Genomic DNA, 25,285 nt, shown 5'->3' with positions numbered 1-25,285 from the left:
AATAAAATTAGAATTTATGGAAAAATTCAAGTTTAAATGTGGATATCAACTTCTCGATATACAAGTATATATATTTTTTTTTTATAAATAAATGCATTATAATTTTTGACATAAAATTTATTAAGATTCAAACTTCACTTGATTCAGACTCACTAGTATGATTTTATCAGATTTAAAATTGGATAAAAATTTTAAAAATAAATATAGTCATTATTTAGAGTCGAATCAGATCAAGACGAATCCGATTTCATTCGGCCCTACGTGCACTACTAATTTTTCATAGGATGTATAATTTGGATATATTTTTCATTGGGTATATAATTGAGTAAAAATATGGGTGGATGAGAAGAGGAGTAATTGGGAGGTCATTTTGAACTAGTTTTAAAAAATGTTGACAAAAATTGGAGACCCGTTGGAGGCGTCTCCTTCACAAGGATGGTTATTATTGTTATGATTTTTTTTTTTTCGGTAATTTATTGTTATGATTGTTATTCTTTTTCTTCTTCTTCTGCTTCTTTAGGTCCATATTAGTTTTTGTTGGTATATAACATTGTTATCATATCTTATGGATCACAAAATATTCGGACCAAACCAAATAACAAAGCCCAAATAACATGTACCAAAAAAATAGTAGCTAATTAGTAATTACACATTTTTTCTCTACACTATCGACTAAAGACCAATCTTTGGACCTCATTGTAAGTACCAAAATGATTCCAATTCCTCTCAAATGAATTGTTGATAGTCCAACTATGCGATACTCCATCATTTTTGAGTAGAAACGGTGGCTCTTTTGGTCTTACCTTGTGCATATCGTGTTAGCATAACATAGTTATTAGCTAATTGCTTGTTATTTTCATGTACTAAAAGTTAAATGTCTCTTCATAATTCAGCTCAACAATATCATATTTATTACCTGTTAACTATTTTCACAAAATTTATGACTAATTTAATAATAATTTCTTTAAAATAATTTTTATTTTTTAATATAAATAAATTTAATATAATTATCATGTATTATTGTCAATTTTAAAATTATAAGACAATTTTTAAATTATTTATTAGCAATTTTTATATTGTCAAATTCAACATCACATCCTCATAATACTAAAAGTATATATATTAATTGAATTGGACCTTTTTTCATTTTGTTTGGACTGGAAATTCATTCCTGACATTATTGGATCTGTTTGTGACCATGACATGATATTATTCAAGCATTGAATCACCGGATCTAAATTTGAGTCACGGAATTAAAAGAAAAAATAAAATTCAAAGAAAATAATTTCTATGGTGAGCTCTTCTCCTCTCACTTATGAAAATATAAATAGTGAAAATAAAATCAGATGCACCGCATACATTTTATAATAATTGGATAATCATGTTTTAATGAATGAAGTTTTGTTATTAGAATTACTGAAATTTTAAATTTTAATTTATTAACTCTTGAATTTTATTCATCATTTGTTTTTTGTATTTTTTTTAATACGAAATAAGAAATGCTATGACATGATATGTTAAATAAAAACTGATGTTAGTCACCAAAAAAAAAATAAAAACTGATGTTAATGATACGTTATATTTTTTATTTAAGTTTGTAAGTATGAAATATGGATACTTTGTTAAGATGTCATATTTATATGTTGGATATATTTTGGATACTACACTACTTATCGATACTCATATTTTTTATTTTTTATGGCCAACTGTGACTTAATAAAAAATAAAAGAATTTTTTAAATACATATTAATACTATGTCAGTATGTCCAGTCTTATTTTTAATATATATATATATATATATATATATATATATATATGTGGAATGAATTTTAAAATAGTACATATTATTATTTATTAAAACAAAAAATATTTTAAATATATTATATAATTATAAAAGGCATTAAAAATAAATTGAAAAAACCGTTTTGTTTAACAAGAAGAGCAATGAATAAAAATTATATTTAAAGAAAAAAAAATATACTTTACACCTTTAACTCAGTTTTATATGAATCGTATATATCCTTTAAAAAATATGTACATATTATATATGTGATCTCTTAATATTTTTAGAGATTAATATTTAAAGTGGTCTTTAAATACACATAATTTAACTTAATTGTTTAAAGATTTAATGTTTAATTTTTTCTCTAATTAAAGATATATTTAAATATTAATAAAGTTAAACTTTCTGTTGACTTTTACTGACCTGTAGTATAAGATAAAAATCATCACTTTTATATTTTTGTGATATGTGATATTTAAGAATTGGACAACAAAGTTAATCACTTAATCTAATCTAATTCTCATGTATATTTTTCAAAAATAAAATAAAAATTTGGATAAAACACATATATAAACCAAACCAATACTAATATTATATAAATTATCTAAATAGAAAAATGTTACATAAATATCTCAAACTATACTTTTATATAAATCGATTTAAATTAATTCAAATTATATAATATAGTAGTAAATCAAAATACCTTGATTCCAATTACATGAGAATATTGTTTGAAGTATAAATTGAATTGGTTAAATTCGAATTATACACTATAGTACTAAATCGAATCAGTTTAATTCGAATTAGTATGAAATAGTGTAAATCAAATAAGCTTGATTCGATTATTACTTGTATCAGATTATTGACATTTACTACTTTAAAGTTAATTATTTATTTATTCTATATTAATTTTAAAATATAAATATCAATAAGGAAGTACCTCATTTAGATTTAAATAAAATATCAAAAAAATCAAAACGAATAAGAATAGAAATCCAACTTTTGTGTTTTAGTTCAAATTTCAGAAAATCTACATTTTTATAAACTTATGAATTTAAAACAGAATATTAAACGATTTCTAAAAATTCATTAAAATTATCTTTTGACTTATTAGTATAGAAAAAATCATTACCGGGATTTTTGATATTGAAAAAAATTTAATATAAAATATAGCCCTCCAAGATAGCATAGGAGTTAAAACTTGAAATTTTTTTTGAGAGTCAAAAGTAACAACTAGTTATACATTATAAAATGACCAACTATATTTATACAATATGTAATTTGACCAATTATATTTATACTGTATTTTATTTATTTCTCAAATTACATATTGTATAAATATAATTGGTCATTTTATAATTTATAACTATTTGTTACTTCTGACTCCGAAAAAAATTCAAGTTTTAACTCCTATGCTACCTTGAAGGGCTATACTTTATATTAACTTTTTCAATATCAAAAGTCCCGGTAATGATTTTTTAGATGTTAATAAGTCAAAGGATAATTTTTAATGAATTTTTAGAAATCGTTTAATGTTTCGTTTAAATTCACAAGTTTATAAAAATGTAAATTTTCTAAAATTTGAACTAAAACACAAAAGTTGGATTTCTATTATTTGTTTTAATTTTTTTGATATTTTATTTGAATCCAAATGGGGTACTTCTTTATTGACATTTATGTCAATAATACAAGTAGTAAATCGAATCAAGCTTTTGTTCGGTGTTAGTTATGAAAATATTTCAACATCAAACCCGATTACTCCCGTCCATGACATGGAAACTACAAGCTATTACTAATTCATTGCCAACTGTTACTATTGAATCGACTAACCTTGTGTTCAACTCCTTGTTGGACCGGCTGCAGGGTGTTGTTTCAGGAATTGTCAGAGGATGCAGTTGGCAAAAAATGAGTACTTTTATTAACTTAGGGTCATATTATGTAGTTAGAGTTTCGTTAGCTATTGTGTTAGCTTTCGCCTTATATCTTGAAGTAAAGGTATGTAAATACCAAATTGAAATCTATTGTTTTTATTTGTGAACAGTCTTAATTATTTTAGATTGAGATATGTCCGATACACAAAAAGGTAAATTAATTATATTATATAGTGTGTTTTAATAAGTATTATATTATTTAAAAATTAATTAAATAATATATTAATTAATGTTAAATTTAAATTATTTTATATTAAAAATATTTTATAGAATATTTATTTAATAATTTTTATATAATTTTTTATAATTATTCAATTAAAATATAATATAAATTAAAATATAATTTATTATTTAAAAAATTTGAATATCTATTTTTAAAAAAAGACATAGACTTTTTATATTAGAGTTATGCAAAATTATATCTTCATTTGTTACTTTTATTTTTATATTTATTTTAGTTGTCATACTTTGTCTTTTCATATGGTGTTTTTTGAGTTGTAAATAATTAAAAAATATTTTAAAAATAAATGAGAATAAAAATACCAAAAGTATAAATTAGTTTTATAATTATGATAGATTTGAATATATCTATTAAAAAGATGTGTCAAATTTAAACTTATTTGGGTTTAAAAAAATGAACGAGAATAAAAATATTTAAAATATAAATATAAAATTATAAATTAATTTTATAATCATAATATATTTAAATGTATTTAGTAAGAAAATACGACAAATTTAAATTTATTCGAAAAAATTTTTACTAATTAGTATGAGAGGTTAAGAAAGAAAGAGTAGCATAGTCTTATAGTATGCATAAAAAGATTAAATAATATAGTAGTAAGACTATTAATATGTTTAAGTTGTCAAATTTTAATATTTGTAACTAAAAGTTTTTATAATTATTATTATAATATTTTTAATATATATTTATTGTATTTTATCAATATTTTATGTTTTAATTAAATAATTGTAGTTAAGATTTTTTTTTATTTTTTCTTAAAAGATAATTAGTTAAATTTTAGGTAAGTAAAATTACTAATATAAAATTATTAAAAAATATAATTTAAATATAATATAAAAAAATTTAAATATCAATTTTTATATAATAAGAATAAATATTCTGCAGGGACTTTGGCTTGAATTATATGTGCCCTTGTCGTTCAAGTACTTGGTCTGATAATCATAACTGTACGGATTGATTGGAAGAAAGAGGTGTCTACTCTTTTGTCTTTTTAGTTTTTCTTTCAAATTTTAGTTTTGCGTATTAATTACTGAAATGGTTAAATTTGTTTCTTTTTGTAGGCAAGGATAACTAGCGAAAGAGTTAATAATTTAGGACAGACAAATATTGAAAGAGTTAATAATTCATTTATCTAAAAGTTTGAGTTTATAGTATGTTACTTTTTTTTTTTAGTTTTTTCATGTAAGTAATTTTGTGTAAGTGATAATTTTGAACATACATTTATTTATCTATTTATATAAAAATTGAGTTTATAGCATATTATTTTTTTTTTATTTATATAAGGCGAGATTCAAACTCTCGACATTTGTTTAAGTAAATTAGTGATCTAACTACTAGATTAATACAACTTGATTGCAATATAAAAATAATAAAATTCACATAAAAAAACAAAAATTTTTATCATGTTAGTCAATTAAATTTAATATCTATTATTACTCAATTAAATTAAAAAATAACGGTTATATATAATTAATTTTTACATAAAATTATAATAATAACAATTTTTTAGTTATAAATACTAAAAATATATATTATTAGACCTACTTAATCATATTATTAATTTTTTTTTAAAAAAGGGGGTTAATATGAATACCCAAACCAGAACAAACAAAACAAGGCTAATCAACTCTTCTTAGGTTTGGTTTGATAAAATTTTTTGAAGAGGTGGTTGTGTTTTTTAAAAACTCAAGTTTTTCATTTTATATTTGGTAAATAAAAAATACCATATGCTTGTGTTTGCAGATTTTAAAAGATTAGGGTATTTTGAAAGCATCTAAGATAAAACTTTTTAAAATTGGCTTGTACTTTACAAAATTTAAAAGTCTAATATAACCTCATATGTTAACTAATTTTTAAATTTAATGCTTGCATTTATGTTTATTATAATATTTTTAAATTCTAAAAACTATTTTACCAAATGCAATTATTATTACTCGTGTTTATTAAAAACTAGTTTTAATTTGATTTACCAAATATAAATATTACGATTTTTAAAAAAATATTTTTTAAAAATTAACTTTACTCTTAGAAAATAAAAATTTTAGCGAGCCTTATTCTAAGAGTTCCACGAGAATCAGAAAGTAGAGCATGTGTCAGAAGGTGGCCTCTTAAACAAATGAAGACCTATGGGGAGCTCCTGTCCTTTTTTAGCCAAGGTGTCGGCTACAACATTAGCTTCTCTAAGAATATGGATCCACTCCACCTTCTGAAAACGTCTCTCCAAGATTGCTATGTCTTCCAACAGTGGTTTGCATAGATGAGAGGTTGGACACCCATCTTTAATAAACCTAATGGAAAGACCAAGAATCAGATTCAACAATAAGGTGTTGGAAATTATGTGTATTAGCAATCTGAAGGCCTTCAACAATCTCCCAAAGCTCGGCATGAGTGATGGAACAACTTTTCAAATTACACAAAAATCCAACAATATATCTGCCCAAGTGATTTCGGAACACCCCCACAGGCCGCACTATTATTGGAGGAGAGGAAAGAACCATCCACATTAAGCTTCACACAATCTTGGTGGAAAGACCTAACATATGAGCTGCCCGGAGCTTCTTGTAGCAGAATTTTGTTTGAAGTTATTCTTCAATGCAATTTGAATGTCTTCAAACCGAGCTTGAATATTACTAACAGTTGCAACGGGAAGAAAACTCTTTCCTTCAAAGATGAGGAGATTTCTATATATATAGTACCACAAAGAAGAAGCTGCAACACCAAGTCAGCAATTCCAATCACTCTTCGTTGAGAGATTACTAATGAGTCAATCTCTAGCATTAAGGTTGTAAAAGTTTTGAACAAACTGATGCGGATGAAGTAGATTCCATACTTGTTTGTTACTGTGGGATCTCGAGTGCTCGGTGGATCGGATGGTGATGAGAAGGTTAGAGAGAAAAACCCCGGGTTGATCTGGAGCGGGCGTTTGAGGTGTGCTCAGTGAGTTGATGGTGCCGGAGGAGAGGAGGCCGATGGGGTGGCCTCCTGCAAGGACACTCCGACGGTCAAGTTAGTGTCCGTACGAGGGGATGGCCAAATTAGGTAAGATATGACGTACCTTGGGGGAAGAGCTGTCCTCTCCCCTTATATACTGTGCAGGGCGGGACTATGGATGACCTAGCCCACTGGCCAAGGAGCTTCTATGAGCTGTCCTAGTCCACGTGGGAGGAACAGGTCATTCCAGACTTCGGGTCGGGGACTCGGGGGCGGCCCCAAGGATACCGACCCGACTGGTGACCTGGGTCGGGTGTTGGAAACCGACCCGTCGGACTCTTCCTGTCGTGAGGGATGGCTTGGGCCTGGGTCAGGGGTGGCGCCCCGACCCGACGACTAGTTGGGCTGGACTCTGGTCCGTAAGAGTGCCCCCAACACGCCAGCCTTGAGGTTTGGGGCTCGTGGCTGGGCGCATTTGTCCTACTCGCCGAGATGGAATGTGCTCTTCTTCTCGGGAGCTCGTTGATAGCGTTTCATGTTTCTCACGCATGGTCATCTCGTCTCTGACGCTGCCTCCTTGGCGTCTGTGCTGGGCATTAAATGCCCATCATTTCGTGATTTGAAATTTGCATGAAATGACAGGTATGCCCCTGCCTTTTGGCGCTTCTTCCTTGACGGTTACACTATTCACCCCCTTTTTTTATTTTCACAACCTCCTCATTTCCCCATTCTTCTTTTTTCCCTCTTCTGTTTCCTTGAACTGCTGCTGTTTCTACTCTCTTCTTTTGCTGCTGATTCGATTCCGTTCGCGCTTCCAGATTTCTTTCTTTCTTTCGGATTCCTTCCTCAACTTCTGCATTTTTCTGGTATGTTGTTTATGGTTTTCATTGCTTTTTGGTTTTCTTTTGGTATTCCTTTTGTGCTTTTTTTGTGCGTTTTTTCCTATGCATGCCTGGGTTTTTGTTTGCTTTTGCTGCTTCTTCTTTTAGAGGGGGCGCCATTGGATTTTTCTTAGGTTTTGCTTGAGTTCTGGGTTAGTGTAGGGGTACCTAGGGGGTGGTTTAGGGAGTTGTAGTTTGTTTATACTGCTTTTAGGGTTCCCGACCTCCTGTTCTAACTAAGTGGTGCCCCCGCTGTAGGTATGGCTGACCGCCCTGTGCTCCCGAACATGGCTCAGCGGCCGCTAGCCGATTTTGTCGATCACTAAGCCTGGGTTACTTCCGATGTGAAGGACGCCCCTTCTAAGGTCACCCGTGAGAGCCTCCAGGATCTTCGCCAGGCCGGGCTCTTGTGCGGAGGAGGACCTGAGGAGGCATTGTACCAGGTTTACGGTCCTACTGATCGGGAGCGTGTTTGTCAAAAGAACTTGGCCTCCCCTCGAGTTGTTGATTGGTTGTGGGTTTATAAACCCATGTTCAAAACCTTGGGAGTTCGCCTTCCCTTCTCTTCCTTCGTCATGGGTTTGCTAAATCGGTGCGATGTTGCTCCGTCGCAGCTGCACCCGAATAGCTGGGCTACTATTCACTGTTTTGAAATGGTCTGTGAATATCTGAAGATCTCGGTATCTGCAACTTTGTGAGGTGGATCTATCGTAGTCTTCTCCGTGCTGCTGCTATCGCTAAGAAGGTGGAGCCTGTCTTGGGAAATATTCATTCTATGGAAGGGAAGCTTCGAAACTCCCAGAAGGATTTGACTGATTCGAGGTCCCGGGAGGAGTCTCTGAAGAAGAAGTTATCTGAGCAGGAGGAGAAAGCCAAGGAAGATGCCAAGAAAATCAATAGGTTCGTGGAGCGGGACATCACCTTGATGAAGGATTTGAACACTTCCCATGGTGAGACCGCTGCTGCCGAGAAGAAGATCAAAGACTTGGAGGAAAAGCTGAAACTGGTGGAGAGCTCGGCAACGGCTGCCCGTCAGGAAGAAGCCGCTCTGAAGAAGAAAAATAAGGAGATTGCTAAGGGGCCTGGGAGGCCATGAAGCTGACTGAGGAGGGGATTAAGCTTCAGGTTGCTGTGCTAGCTCCCGACCTCGACCTTTCTCAAGTGGGCGCTATCAAGACTGTTGAGGACGGGAAGATTGTTAACATCCTCAAGCCTTGAGATGGATTCTTCTTCTTTTCAGCTTTTATACTCCTTGCCTTTGTTCTTGTAATTTTGCTTTTTGCTTTTGGGCCTTTTAAGGCGCCTTTGGTTGTAATGAATATTTTGATACTTCGTTTTAATTAAGCCGTTTTATGATAATTGTTCACTTGCTCGGGGCTGTCGTGGCTTTTGCCTACTTTATTGATTTTGCTTATCCAGGCCATCGTGGCCTTTTAATTAAGCCGTTTTATGATAATTGTTCGCTTGCTCGGGCCGTCGTGGCTTTTGCCTACTTTATTGATTTTGCTTATCCGGGCCGTCATGGCCTTTTGGTTTATCGCTTTTATGGTATTTACCGTTTTAATCGTTTGTTACTTTTTTACCTTTGGGTCCCTTTGGTTCCCAGGGTGATCAGTCCCGGGTTTTCGTTAGATCGACCGCTCGTAGTTTTTGTTGTTTCGTCGTATTTGGCGAAAATCTTGCAAAAGACAGAGTTGTTATATATGTATATGTAGAACTTAAAATAAAGGGGTAATATGATACATAATTAAAGAAAATGGAAACGAAGGAAAATGGAAAAATTAAAGTGGATGTGAAGGGGTCTTCAGCCCGTCAGGTCGCTTTTTCCTATGAGTAAAATCTTTTTAGATTTGCTATGTTCCATGTCCTCGGCACCTCGCTTCCATCTAGCTTTTCTAGCTTATATGCATCCTTTCCGAGGACTTCTCTAACCCTGTAAGGTCTTTCCCAATTTGCGTCCAACTTGCCTTCTCCTAGGGTTGGCGGCCCTATGTCGTTACGTCGTAAGACCAGGTCGCCTTCCCCGAAGCTTCTCCTTAGCACTTTGCCGTTGTATCTTAGGGCTATCCTTTGCTTGATTGCTGTCTCTATCAGGTATGCCATTTGTCTTGTTTCGTCAACTAGGTCTTTCTCGATTGCCTCGTTTCCTTCGCCCAAGAAGTAATCTTGGACTCGGCTCCCCTATTTTGACTGGGATGACCGCGTCGACCCCGTATGTGAGTCGGAATAGGGTTTCACCGGTAGATGACTAGAGAGTGGTTCTGTAAGACCATAAGACTGAGGCTATCTCGTCTGCCCATGAGCCCTTCTTCCCTTCGAGTCGCTTCTTTAGCCCTTTTAGGATAACTTTGTTGGCTGCTTCTACCTGTCCGTTGCTTTGAGGGTGCTTAACTGAGGAGAACCTTTGCTTGATCCCTAGTCCTGAGAGGAATTCTTTAAATTTTTTGTCAGTGAATTGTGCCCCATTATCTGATATGACAAGACTCCGGGATTTCGAACCTGGTGACCACTTGCCTCCACATGAATTTTTGACAGTGGCTGAGGATATGCTGGCTAGTGATTATGCCTCTACCCATTTGGTGTAGTAGTCTATAGCTACTATCAAGTATTTCACTTGTCCTAGCCCGGGTGGGAATGGCCCCAAGATGTCGACTCCCCATTGGGCGAAAGGTCGGAGTGCCATCATCAAACTAAGTTCCTCAGGTGGAGCTTTGTGGAAGTTGGCATTTTCTTGGCATTTCTTGCATTTCCTGACGAACCCCTGAGCATCCGACATCATCGTGGGCCAGTAATACCCTGATCGGATGATCTTCCTTGCCGGCGACATTCCTCCAATATGGTGACCACAACACCCCTCATGGACTTTGCTTAGGACGTAGTCCGTCTGGTCGGGGCGTAGGTATTTGAGCAAGGGTTGGTGGAGCCCTCGCTTGTACAACTTCCCTTGTATGATCACATATTTGGGGGCTTCCCTCCTGGTGGCTTGTGCTTCCTTCTCGTCTTGGGGTATTTCGCCGTGTTCCAAGTATCGGAAGATAGGGTCTATCCATCAGGTGGGCTTGGGGTCTGGGTTGCACATAAGATGATTGCTGGTTCAGTTGCCAGTCCTTGGATTAGAGACCTGTTCCCTGTCCTAGGCTTGGTGCTCGCTAGCTTGGAGAGGAGGTCTGCTCGGGCGTTCCTTTCCCATGGAACATGCTGGATTATGACTTCCTCGAAGTTTTTGCACAACTCTTTTACCATTGCTTGGGCTTTGATTGCTTGCCTGGGCTCGTATTGCAAATCATATTGGGACAGCTCTACTGCCCATGCCATCATCCTCCCTGCGAGGTTGGGTTTCTGGAGAGCTTATCGAATGGCCTGGTTGGTTCTTAGGATGATCACATGCCCTTGGAAGTATTGTTTGAGTCTTCTTGATGAGGTTAGCAGGGCATAAGCCAGCTTTTCCAGCTTGGTGTACTTCAACTCCGCCCCTTGGAGTCCTTTGCTGATGAAGTATATTGGGCGCTGGGTCTTATCTTCTTCTCGGACTAGAACCGCCGCCATGGCCTGTGTGGTCACTGCTAGGTATAGGTACAGAGGTTCTCCTTCTCTTGGTTTGCTGAGCACGGGTGGTTCTGAAAGTATCTTTTTGAAATGGCTGAATGCTTCTTCGCATGCCGGGGTCCACTCGAAGGCGATTCCTTTCTTCATTAGGTTGAAGAATGGGAGGGCCTTTTCCGCCGAAGCTCCGAGGAACCGAGATAGAGCCGTAAGCTTCCCGGTGAGTCATTGCACATCTTTGACACACCCTGGGCTTGTCATTTTGAGGACGGCTTCACATTTGTTTGGGTTAGCTTCTACCCCCCCGGTTGTGTTATCATGAAACCTAGGAACTTTTCGGCCTCCATAGCAAACACGCACTTGAGTGGATTGAGCCTCATTTTGAATTTCCTTAGCGCTTCGAAGACAGCTTGGAGGTCGTCTATAAGGCTGCTTGGCTCTGCTGTTTTTACCAAGATGTCGTTGACGTAAACCTTTACTGTCTTGCCGATGAGGTCATGGAAGACTCTGCTCATTAGTCTTTGGTAGGTGGCCCCCGCATTCTTCTATCCAAATGGCATTACCTTGTAACAATAAGTGCCTCCTGGTGTTATGAACGCCGTCTTCTCCTCATCAGGCCGGTGCATCGGGATCTGATTATAACCGGAGTACGCGTCCATGAAGCTGAGAAAATGATATCCTGCCGCCGAGTCTACCAAGGTGTCGATGTTGGGGAGGGGGAAAGAGTCTTTAGGACATGTTTTGTTTAGGTCGGAATAGTCGACACACATTCTCCATCTTCCACTAGCTTTTTTGACCAGGACGACGTTGGATAGCCATGTCGAGTATTCGAGCTCTTTGATGAACTCGGCTTCAAGTAGCCCGACTGTTTGTTTGCGACCTCATGGGCCCTTTCTTGGGACATTTTCCTTCGTCGCTGTGCTCTAGCTTTGCGTCTGGTTTGACGGCTAGTCGGTGGGATATGACCTCAGGATCCAAGTCCGGCATGTCTGATGGCGTCCACGCAAAGAGGTTGCCATTTGCCCTTACGACCTCCATGAGGGGGCCTTTGAGTTCATGGGCCAGATTTTTGTTTACGAAGGTAAAATGTTCTGTCGACTTCCCTATCTGGAACTTCTCCATGTCCCCCTCTGGTTTTGGTCTCGGCTTGTCTTCTATCCTTACATCCAGGTCTGCCAAAAACACGCCGGCTACCTTTTTAGACTTTTTTCTTAGGGAGAGACTGGCGTTGTCACAGGCAATCGCCGCTTCCAAGTCTCCCCTAATGGAGCCAACAGCTCCTTTGTCCGTCACGAACTTCATTGTTAGGAATTTAGTACATATCACAGCTTAAAATTCGTTGATAGTCTTTCTTCCTAGAATGATGTTGTAGGCCGTGGAGTCTCTGAGGACTACGAAGTCTGCCATAACCGACCTCCTAGTGTCACTGGCTCCGAGGCAGATTGGGAGAGAGATCGTCCCGTCGGGTTTTATATAGTTGTCACCTAACCCCATGACCCCGTGTTGATGGCTCTTGAGGTCGGATTCCCTGAGTCCCATGGCGTCAAACACGTTCCTGAATAGGATGTTGGAGTCAACTCCAGTATCGACAAGGATTCGCCTGACTAACCCGGTCCCGACCGTTGCCGTGATCACCATGGGGGGTTTTCGGGGAGATTGTGAAACCACTGATCTTCTGGGCCGAAGGATATCACGGGAGGTCTTCCTCTTGAGGCGATGGGGTCTCCTGTCGAGATTGAAAGGATTCGGGTATCCTTTTTTACTGCCGACTTGGATCTTGGGGGGGAGGGTGGGGGTATCACATCCGATCACAACGTTAACCATAAAAGTTGGGGGTTGTCGGTGTTCTCTGTGGGCTCTTGTCTAGCCTTGACGGTTCGGCTACGGTCTTCTTCTGAGCACTCACGTTCCCGTCTCCTTGGTTCTCGAATAAGTCGGGAGAACTCACTCAATTTTCCTTCCCGGATGGCCTACTCTAGAGCATCTTTGAGGTCAAAACAGTCTTGTGTCTTGTGACCAAAGCCCTTGTGATAATCGTAGTAGAGGCTTTTGTTACCCCCCGTTCTCTCTTTCAGAGGTCTGGGTCTGGACAGGATTCCCTTGTCACAATTTGCTGGTAGACTTCCACTATGGGCGCCGTGAGTGGCATGTAGTTGGTGAATCTTCCTACCCATGGGGGTTGCTTGGGTTGCTTGGCTAGGATGCCATCCCTGGGAGTTTCTCTGTATTTGTCGACCTGGGGGGCTGCCGAGCTGGGGGGTTAGCGAGCTGCCATTTATTAGCTGCTACAACTTGACTAACTTTCTCATTATTGATGTATTCCTTGGCCACTCTTTGAATTTCCTGCATGGTCCATACAGGCTTAGTTGCGAGGTGCTTCCTAAGTCCTCGTTTAGCAGGCCGTTTGTTAGGCAAAGACTGGTGACCGAGTCCGTAAGGCCGTCGATCTTTAAGCATTCGTCGTTGAATCTGTCCAGGAACTTCTTGGTCGGCTCTCTAGGTTTCTGGGTAACCCCTAATAGGTTAATCGGGTGCTTTGCCTTAGCTATGCGTGTCATGAACCAAGCTAGAAAGCTTTGGGAGATGTCCATGAAGGCCGCGATGGACCCCTGTGGGAGTGCGTTGAACCATCGGATCGCTGAGCCGGCCAGCGTCATAGGGAATGCTCAGCATCTGACCACGTTGCCTACTCCTTCCAGATTCATTCTTGCTTTGAAAGCCGTGAGGTGCTCCTGGGGATCCTTGGTCCCGTCATACCTCATGTCCATTGGCTTGTCGAAATTCTTCGAAAACCGGACCTTGAGGATCGAGGGGTGGAAGGGGGTGGCTCCCATGATGACGGGTTCCTGCTGTCTCTTGGCCTTCCCTCTTTGGGACTTGGGACTCCCCGTGGCTCTCGGACCTGTCCTGGTGAGGTCAAGAGGTCGCCTGAGCACGTGTCTCATCGTGCTTTGTTGGGCTCCTTTCTCGGCTCTCATGTCTTCGGGACGTGGAGCGGGTGCGAGATCGGCTGGCGTCGCCGCGGGAGTGGCTGACGTCTCCGGGGGATCGGCTCCTCGGTGCTAGCTCCCATTCAAGGTTTTGTACTCTGTGTCTGAGTTCCTACATGATCTTGGCGCTATCGGCTCCCGTCCCCTCGAAGGGACACCTTTCGGGGGGTTTTGGTGTAGATCTATTGGTTAGGCTGAACGGAGGACCGCGGGTGTTCGGTCGCACGAGCCGTCAAACTCGCCCTACTCAGGCGGGTCCCTCCTCCTTCGCGAAGCTCTTCCGACGTGAGAAGTCGCTCCATGTCTACTCCAGGGTCCCCACAGATGGCGCCAATGTTCGTTACCGTGGGATCTCGAGTGGTCGGTGGATCGGGTGGTGATGAAAAGGTTAGAGAGGGAAACCCCGGGTTGATCTGGAATGGGCATTTGAGGTGTGCTCAGTGAGTTGATGGTGCCAGAGGAGAGGAGGACAAGGGGGTGGCTTCCTACAAGGGCACTCCGACAGTCAAGTTAGTGTCCGTATGAGGGGATGGCCAAATTAGATAAGATGTGACGTAACTTGGGGGGAGAGCTGTCCTCTCCCTTTATATACTGTGCAGGGCGGGCCCATGGATGACCTAGCCCACTGGCCAAGGAGCTTCTATGAGCTGTCCTAGTCCACGTGGGAGGAACAGGTCGTTCCAGACTTTGGATCGGGGACTCGGGGGCGGCCCCAAGGATACTGACCCGACTGGTGACCTGGGTTGTACGGAGTGTAAGCCGGGCGTGCCCCCGGTCGGGTGTTGGAAACCGACCCGTCGGTGGGGTTGGACTCTGGTCCGTAACAATACTAATTTGGCATAAGGACAATCACGTAACACAGGAAGGACGTCCTCTATGAGGTAGTTGCAGCGTGGGCAGCTAGTAGAGGCAGATAAATGTCTTCTTCTATTGATTGACATTTGTTAAAATAGCATCATTGACGACTAACCAAAGGAAGGAGCGAATTCGCTCCGAACCGCTCCACTTCCAAAACAGTTTGAAGACTCAATCCGGCGTGCTTTGATCCTCCCGAGGTGAGTTGTTGGCTGATTTAAGGTTGAAGCCTTCGTTCTTTCTTTTTTTTTTCTCCTCCTCCCTCTACTGGAAAGTTTTGTTTAGTTTTTTTTTAAGTATTATTGAAAGACTCTCCTTGTAAGGGTGTGACCAAAGTTTCTTAAAGTCCTAAAGATTAAAGAAACAAAGGCCTTCTTTTATTTGTTTGCCCACACTCCTATCTCTATAAGTGTATGTGTTTGTCAATGACAATGATAATAAAATAATGATCAATTGCCCTAATACAAAAAAAAATGATCAATTTCCTTCATTTTTCCTGATGTCATTTCTCTGATTTACTCCAACAATTAGTTACTAATATTGTTCCTTGATTTTTTTTGTGATAATATGAAATGAAACCAAAGCCATGATATTAAGATTCAATTAATTTGTTTGGCAGAATTTCAATTATTATTAATTAAGTTAAACCTGAGTTGGGGCTGACCAAATGCAAATGAACAATGAAAAAAATAAAATGTTCATTAATTTAATTTGGGTTTGGGAAAAGAAGCACTAAAAAAAACGATGCGCATGTGAGTGGTTGACAGCACTTCCTCCTCTTTTTTCTTCCCTTTTTCTGTTCGTTTCTTCTTCCTATTCCTAATCTAAGTTGGAGATGGAGGTTATAAAGTTTATGTACTCACTACGGTAGAGGATGTCATTGTACCTGATGGCTCTAACCTTCAAGGGAGTCGTCGCGGTGGAGCAACGCCAGCGGTGGTGGTCGGGTTATGTTTTATCCAAATTTTTATTTAATTTTTGAAAAATATACATGAGAATTAGGTTAAATTAAGTGATTAACTTTGTTGTCCAATCCTTAAATATCACATATCACAAAAATGTAAAAGTGATGATTTTTATCTTATACTACAGGTCAGTAAAAGTCAACAGAAAGTTTAACTTTGTTAATATTTAAATATATCTTTAATTAGAGAAAAATTAAACATTAAATCTTTAAAAAATTAAGTTAAATTATGTGTGTTTAAAGACCACTTTAAATATTAATCTCTAAAAATATTAAGAGATCACATATATATATGTACATATTTTTCAAAGGATATATACAATTCATATAAAACTGAGTTAAAGGTGTAAAGTATAATTTTTTTTCTTTAAATATAATTTTTATTCATTGCTCTTCTTGTTAAACAAAACGGTTTTTTCAAATTATTTTTAATGCCTTTTATAATTATATAATGTATTTAAAATATTTTTTGTTTTAATAAATAATAATATGTACTATTTTAAAATTCATTCCATATATATATATATATATATATATATATATATATATTATATATATATATATGGTGAACCTTTAATTATGGTGAACCTTCTTAATTTCGTCATTGATCCCTTTGTTCGCTAGATGAAAAATTCAAGAGAAATCGCTTACTCCCCTCGCATGGCATGGCTTAAGCGTTACTAATTCAGCCAACTGTTTTAGTCGACTAATGCAATCTGTTGGTTTCAAGATGAAGATATCAAGCCTTATCCGTCAATCATAGATCCGAAGACATGGCATGTTGCGTAGTTCAGAGCATTTGTTCTTAATCTTTCGACCAACTCAATTGGCACAAAATCATAGTTTTATTTAGAAGTCAAATCCACAGAAGTAGGAAGATATGCTCAGTTGATCATCTATAGCTCAGTGCTTAGAGGCAGAGTTGATAAGAATCAGAACATGATTCAAGTCACCTCGCTCAAAGCATACGTCTGACCACTAGTGGCAAGTCAATTCAAGAATAACTAGGATAGAGTTCGACCCATTTCAAGAAACCTGGCCTTGTCAAGAAGAAATTAGGCTTCACCGAAAGAGGACAATATGGAGATACCAGGTAATCTGTTCAGGAGGGATTCAGCAGATTGCAACCAAAAGAGATTCCATTCATCCTGTATGACGAAGATGTACTATTTGATTTCTTCCAGGGATGAAAAATTTAGCACGATCTGAATAATGTTGTTTGTCAGAATAAAAATTGAACATGACACAGGATTGCAACTTGGCATCGAAGTGGAAAAAGACATATCATGGATTCGTCAAACCCGTATCAACATGACCATATGGTCATCTGGACCGCTTACAAAGACTCCATTTCTACCAGTAAGCACCGACTATTGAAACTAGCACCTATATATCAAGGATCGTTTACATACCAACACCATAGTCTCGGATAGAGACCCAAGTTCACCTCGAGTTTTGAACGCATGCAGAAGGCATGCGGGACAATTGTGCCTAAGCAGCATACCCCCGAACAGATGGACAACAAAGGACCATCCAGACGTTGGAAGACATGTACGAGCTGTGTCTAGACAGACCAGGAAAGTGGAGAGTCACCTACCACTGATCGGTTTTCTTATAACAACAGTTACCATGGTAGCATTGGGATAGCACCATATGAGGCACTGTACGGCAAAGATGCCAATCTCCTTTATGCTGGTACGGACCAGAAGAAAGCTACTTAGGACGGAGTTAGTAAGACCGACACGGAAGATATCGAGTAGAGAAGATGCGCCAGTCGACAAAGATTAGCATCACAAGGAAACCTGAATTTCAGGAAGCGTCAGTTTTAAATACCACACCGGGTGAGGCCTTAAAAAAAATAAACTGGTCCATCAAATCTACTATAGAAACGCATATTCTATCAAACTATCAGACTACATAGTGTTCCATGTGTTCCAACTCCAAAATACAGAGATCAAGCCATGGTTGCAGCAAGAGATTAAACAAGAAATACTTTGAACTAAGCATAGAGATTGTAACAGAAGTAGAAGCAACTAAGAGCGACATACATGGTAAATGTGGTCGCAATTCCGAGATACACATAAAAAGAGGAACATGAGACAAAGTCCCTTATTTACAGTAACAATCGTGTGAGAATTCTTTTCCCAACAGTAGGAATTTCAGTAGGACCTAAGTTAGTTAAACACCCTTATGACCAAGTTCAGACATGGAATTTGGGGACAAATCTTTTTAGGTATAATGTAACAACGCCCTTCTAGAAACAAAATAAATTTAAAGTTGAAAATCAGTTAGGAGATAATTTAGAATTTTGAATTTTGGATAGGAACCTGGTAACCACCTCAGTTTGAAATTTAAAATATCCCAACCACCATTCCAAATGTATATAAATAGGGAGCACCCATAGGTAGAAAATCATTCTCTCAAACACTTATCTCTCCCTTCTCTCTACAAAGAAATAACATTCTGTGGGCAAACACAAGAGCAAGCTCAAAGAAGCGTTAGAAAAGAAGGTAGGGAATTATGCTTTCTTACTTATGTCGGCATGTAGTATGTTTTATTTGTTTCTTCCATCCATGCATGGCTATCATTTCATGTATTATGACGTGAATTATCTTGCATCTACATTGAGCATGATTATCTATTTGTCAATTATACCCTCTGAAATCCATTAATATGTATCCATATCTTTCTATGTGCATTTACATGACTTTAATCATTATTCTTTTTATGTTAAGAGTACATGTCCCTTTATAACATTTATTAAATTATTAACATTCCTAATTTTACTATGTGCCTTACATGACCTTGATACGTACCTTATTATATTCCTTTTATGTTAAGAGTACATGCCCTTTATAAATTTTATTAAATATTTAACATTCCTAATTTTATATGTGTCTTACGTGACCTTTGATACATTACCTTATTATTATCCTTTTAGTTGAGAGTACATGCCCTTTATAACGTTTATTAAATTATTTAACATTCCTAATTTACTATGTGCCTTATATGACCTTTGATACCGTTACCTTATATTATTCCTTTATGTTGAGAGTACATGCCCCTTTATAACATTTTATTAAATTAGTTAACATTCCCTAATTTTACTATGTGCCCTTACATGACCTTTGCTACCGTTACATTATTATTATTCCTTTAATATCGAGAGTACATGCTCTTTTATATCTTGTTCAAGAACCCTATTTTATTATATGCAACTAAATGACCCTTATATCATTATTGCTCCTTTATTTTAAAGATCAAGGTACATACTTTTTAATATTAATCCAAGTATTTCAAACATTCACTTCTTACTATATGCACTTAGATTATACTTTTCACATTATATCATAATATCCTCTTAGGTCAAAAGTATATGTTTCTTATAATTTTTTATTCAGCTAATTAATATCCTATTTTTTTATAATGTACATCTATTTTATACCCCTCTAGGGACGAGAGTACCTACTTTCGTATAAAATCTTATTCAAACATGCTTATTTATCATGATATATGCCTCTCCTCTCGCATGGTTCATTCTTGTATGCCTAAATACTTGTTAAAACTGAGGAATGATCTTCGTAAGGAATACCAAAGACAAGATAATCGAGATGATCCTTCGTAAGGAAGTGATCGAAAAACGTTTGGATAAGAACTCGTAAGGAAGGACTATCCCATCAATTTTATATAATAAGATATCTTTTTATATGACTCATTCTTGTGTATGTCTAAATAACCTTGATTGTAAATTAAACTGAGGGAATGATCCTTCGGTAAGGAAGGTGACCCCAAAGACAAGATATCGATATGATCCTTCGGTAAGGGAAGGTGATCGATCGAGATGATCCTTCGGTAAGGGAAGGTGATCGCCAAAACGTTTGGGATAAGAACCTTCGGTAAGGGAAGGGGACTCCCACTTATACCGGTTTGAGCTCAATACCCTCCATATAAGTTATAAATTAAGAAAGAAAGAAGGCACGAATGAAAGCTTGAGTTCTATATTTTCCTTAGATTTAATTATGATTATGTTGATGTTATCCTTCTATTTTCCTATATGTTTCCCTTTCTTTTACACACATGTTTTACAAAAAAAAAGATGCATATTACATGCCCTGTTATACGCTTGTTTTTAAAATCCCGCACGTGGCTGGAGATGGATATGGAGTGTTACATAGCACTCCTACTGAGACGTTAGTTCTCACTCCTTTCTTTCCATACTATCTCAGAGGAACATGGCACACGGATAGAACGACGCAGTGCTCCTCGAGGGTAACTTCTGATATGACCCTCGAAGCACGCGTGGTAGTTGCGACCACTACTACCGTGCTTCAAACTATCTACTTAGTCGAGAACTCGTGAAGAAGAACCCCAGCTGCCCGTCATAACCTTCCTAGATAGGGACGCTTCAACATCTAGGAAGCGGTCATCCAAGGTGGTACACCTTGAGTCCGACCCGAGACCGAAGAAGAGAAATCTGACAACCCTGGCCAGAAGGAAGACACCATGGAGGAGGACCCAGAGGAGAAGTTGAACCATTGTGGAAGCCAAAGGTGGAATACGTGCCCTACTCCCCCATTTCGGCACCCCGTCGAGTTTTGGTTCATCCCACACAACGAACCGGGTCTTCACTGCGCGAAAGGGTGTTGGAGGGAGACCCTGGTACCTCGATTCATAAATAACTGAAGAGTCCTGATCAAGGATGGGATAGGATGCAAGTATGGGAGCCTCTTCGACGAGATTAGTTTAGGACGTATTAGTTTCCTTTCTTGTTTTAGTTTACTATAAGTATTTCATACTCACGGTTAGATGCTATTTCATTTTTATTAAAATTCCAACGTTTTAGTGCTACCCATTTTCCGCTCTACGCGCATTTACTCCTTCCTTGCGTAACGATTTAGTCATTTCTTTGCTTAATCAAGTGTGGCACCTTATTTTAAAGACCCCCACGATAGTATAAAACTTAGGGTGTTACATTACTTCTTATACCCCGCATCTCCACCATACCATCTGTAACAGCCCAGACCACCCGCTAGCACAATATTATCCGCTTTGGCACACAAGGCCTCACGGTTTTGCCTTTGACGATAGGGATGATCGGGGAACGAAGCATGCCTTATAAGGGTGTGGATACCTCTCCCTAGCATGACGCGTTTTGACGAGTGAGTGTGGGGGGTTTTGGCTAGCATCCCTATCGTCAAAGGCAAAACCGTGAGGCCTTGTGTGCCAAAGCGGACAATATCGTGCTAGCGGGTGGTCTGGGCTGTTACAGATGGTATCAGAGCCAGAACCCGGATCGATGTGCCAGCGAGGGCGCTGGGCTCCCTTAGGGGGTGGACTGTAAGGCCCACATCGGTTGGGGAGGGGAACGAAGCATGCCTTATAAGGGTGTGGATACCTCTCCCTAGCATGACGCGTTTTGACGAGTGAGTGTGGGGGGTTTTGGCTAGCATCCCTATCGTCAAAGGCAAAACCGTGAGGCCTTGTGTGCCAAAGCGGACAATATCGTACTAGGGTGGTCTGGGCTGTACAATCCGATTTCATTCGACCCTATGCGCACTACTAATTTTTCATAGGATATATAATTTGGATATATTTTTCATTGGGTATATAATTGAGTAAAAATATGGGTGGATGAGAAGAGGAGTAATTGGGAGGTCATTTTGAATTAGTTTTAAAAAATTTTGACAAAAATTGGAGACCCGTTGGAGGTGTCTCCTTCACAAGGATGGTTATTATTGTTATGATTGTTTTTTTTTTTCGGTAATTTATTGTTATGATTGTTATTCTTTTTCTTCTTCTTCTGCTTCTTTAGGTCCATATTAGTTTTTGTTGGTATATAACATTGTTATCATATCTTATGGATCACAAAATATTCGGACCAAACCAAATAACAAAGCCCAAATAACATGTACCAAAAAAATAGTAGCTAATTAGTAATTACACATTTTTTCTCTACACTATCGACTAAAGACCAATCTTTGGACCTCATTGTAAGTACCAAAATGATTCCAATTCCTCTCAAATGAATTGTTGATAGTCCAACTATGCGATACTCCATCATTTTTGAGTAGAAACGGTGGCTCTTTTGGTCTTACCTTGTGCATATCGTGTTAGCATAACATAGTTATTAGCTAATTGCTTGTTATTTTCATGTACTAAAAGTTAAATGTCTCTTCATAATTTAGCTCAACAATATCATATTTAAAGAAAAAAAATTAGACTTTACACCTTTAACTCAGTTTTATATGAATCGTATATATCTTTTAAAAAATATGTACATATTATATATGTGATTTCTTAATATTTTTAGAGATTAATATTTAAAGTGGTCTTTAAACACACATAATTTAATTTAATTTTTTAAAGATTTAATGTTTAATTTTTCTCTAATTAAAGATATATTTAAATATTAACAAAGTTAAACTTTCTGTTAACTTTTACTGACCTGTAGTATAAGATAAAAATCATCACTTTTACATTTTTGTGATATATGATATTTAAGGATTAGACAATAAAATTAATCACTTAATCTAATCTAATTCTCATGTATATTTTTCAAAAATTAAATAAAAATTTGGATAAAACACATATATAAACCAAACCAATATCAATATTATATAAATTATCTAAATAGAAAAATGTTACATGAATATCTCAAACTATACTTTTATATAAATCGATTTAAATGAATTCAAATTATATAATATAGTAGTAAATCGAAATACGTTGATTTCAATTCATGGTAATATTGTTTGAAGTGTAAATTGAATTGGTTAAATTCGAATTATACACTATAGTACTAAATCGAATCAGTTTTATTCGAATTAGTATGAAATAGTGTAAATCGAATCAGCTTGATTCGATTATTATTTCTATCAGATTATTGACATTTACTACTTTAAAGTTAATTATTTATTTATTCTATATTAATTTTAAAATATAAATGTCAATAAGGAAGTGCCTCATTTAGATTTAAATAAAATATCAAAAAAATCAAAACGAATAAGAATAGAAATCCAACTTTTGTGTTTTAGTTCAAATTTCAGAAAATCTACATTTTTATAAACTTATGAATTTAAAACCGAATATTAAACGATTTCTAAAAATTCATTAAAATTATCCTTTGACTTATTAGCATAGAAAAAATATTACCGGGACTTTTGATATTAAAAAAAAATTAATATAAAATATAGCCCTCCAAGATAGCATAGGAGTTAAAACTTGAAATTTTTTTTGAGAGCCAAAAGTAACAACTAGTTATACATTATAAAATGACCAACTATATTTATACAATATGTAATTTGACCAATTATATTTATACTGTATTTTATTTATTTCTCAAATTACATATTGTATAAATATAATTGGTCATTTTATAATTTATAACTATTTGTTACTTCTGACTCCGAAAAAAATTCAAGTTTTAACTCCTATGCTATCTTAGAGGGCTATACTTTATATTAACTTTTTCAATATCAAAAGTCCCGGTAATGATTTTTTATATGCTAATAAGTCAAAGGATAATTTTTAATGAATTTTTAGAAATCGTTTAATGTTTCGTTTAAATTCACAAGTTTATAAAAATGTAGATTTTCTAAAATTTGAACTAAAATACACAAGTTGGATTTCTATTATTTGTTTTAATTTTTTTGATATTTTATTTGAATCCAAATGGGGTACTTCTTTATTGACATTTATGTCAATAATCTGATACAAGTAGTAAATCGAATCAAGTTGATTCGATTTATACTATTCCATACTAATTCGAATTACACTAATTCGATTTAGTACTATAGTGTATAATTCAAATTTAACCAATTCGATTTATACTTCAAACATTGTTCCATGTAATTTAAATTAAAGTGTTTTGATTTACTATTATATTGTATAATTCGAATTAATTTAATTTGATTTATATAAAAATATGGTTTGAGATATTCATTTAACATTTTTTTATTTGAGTGATTTATGTAATATTAGTATTGATTTGGTTTATATAAGTGTTTTACTCTAAAAATATTAAATTTTTAAAAGAAAGAAAAAACAAATTAAAGTGTATATATTCTTTCAAGATCAAAATCAACATACATTATTCTTATTATAAACTATGCAAAAATTGACCCTTATTAAATAAGGGAGAATAATATCGTTACTAAAATTAATAGATAAAGTACATATACACTATAATTCAGGAGGAGTAATAAATTACAAAATTTTTTATGAATACCAATAATAATGCAAGTATTCTGGTCCTGCTCGAAAAATTATGTCATGGACAACATAGTTGACAACATGGACACATTATCACTCTCAATATATCTTTATTTAATTATGTTGATCTACAATTAGTATCTATTAAATGCTCATAATTTTGATAATTTGATCGGTTGCTTAAATTTTAAATATGACAGAAATTTTATTTAACACAATTTTATTTCAAACTCTAGAATCTATACACAGTTTTTCACAGTAATAAAACATTGATAGGGAGAATCCGCTAATTACCCATGTGAAAGTCTTATTAAATTTTTTGGTTAAAAAAATCTTTAATATCTGCAAATATAAGAAAAATATTATTAAAATTTTTTTTATACATATTATGAATTTCACTTAAAATACTTTATATACACCAAACTATATATTAATTAGGGACGGACCTACATTTAATAAAGAGGAAACATTTGCTCTATGTCTCTGTTGAGCCTAATGTATCCAAGCAAAATAAGTTAAGATCAGTAGTTAAAGAAGTGAGAAAGCAAATATGTTTGGCAGGACCTTTAATTATGGTGAATCTTCTTAATTTTGTCATTGAGCTTATTTCCATAATGTTTGTGGGTCATGTCAGCGAGTTGGCTCTCTTCGGCGTTTCATGGCCACCTCCTTTTCTTTTGTCACTGGCATTGGTTTAATGGTCAATTCTTTTTATATTTCTTAACACTCTTTTTACGGTTTCACTAATCAGATTTTTCTCTTTTTTTTCCTTTATAATTTGAATTTATTAAAAAATATCAAATAAATATAATCCGAACTGAGCTATCCCTATATTTTATTCGGTGTTAGTTATGAAAATATTTCAACACCAATTTGATTACTCCCCTCCATGGCATGAAAACTAGAAGCGATTACTAATTCATTGCTAACTGTTTCTATTGAATCGACTAACCT

The 25,285-nt window shown here is 36.0% G+C and overlaps 1 pseudogene; it reads left to right on the top strand.

Moving 5' to 3' along the window:
• The window catches only part of LOC112740661 (protein DETOXIFICATION 16-like), a 51,383-nt pseudogene that overhangs the window by 14,164 nt on the left and 11,934 nt on the right, over positions 1–25,285 (top strand).

Source organism: Arachis hypogaea, chromosome 14 (assembly GCF_003086295.3).
Source record: "Arachis hypogaea cultivar Tifrunner chromosome 14, arahy.Tifrunner.gnm2.J5K5, whole genome shotgun sequence".
NCBI lineage: Eukaryota > Viridiplantae > Streptophyta > Magnoliopsida > Fabales > Fabaceae > Arachis > Arachis hypogaea.
Note: the sequence above shows the minus strand (reverse complement) of the source record. Positions and strands in the feature narration are given on the sequence as shown.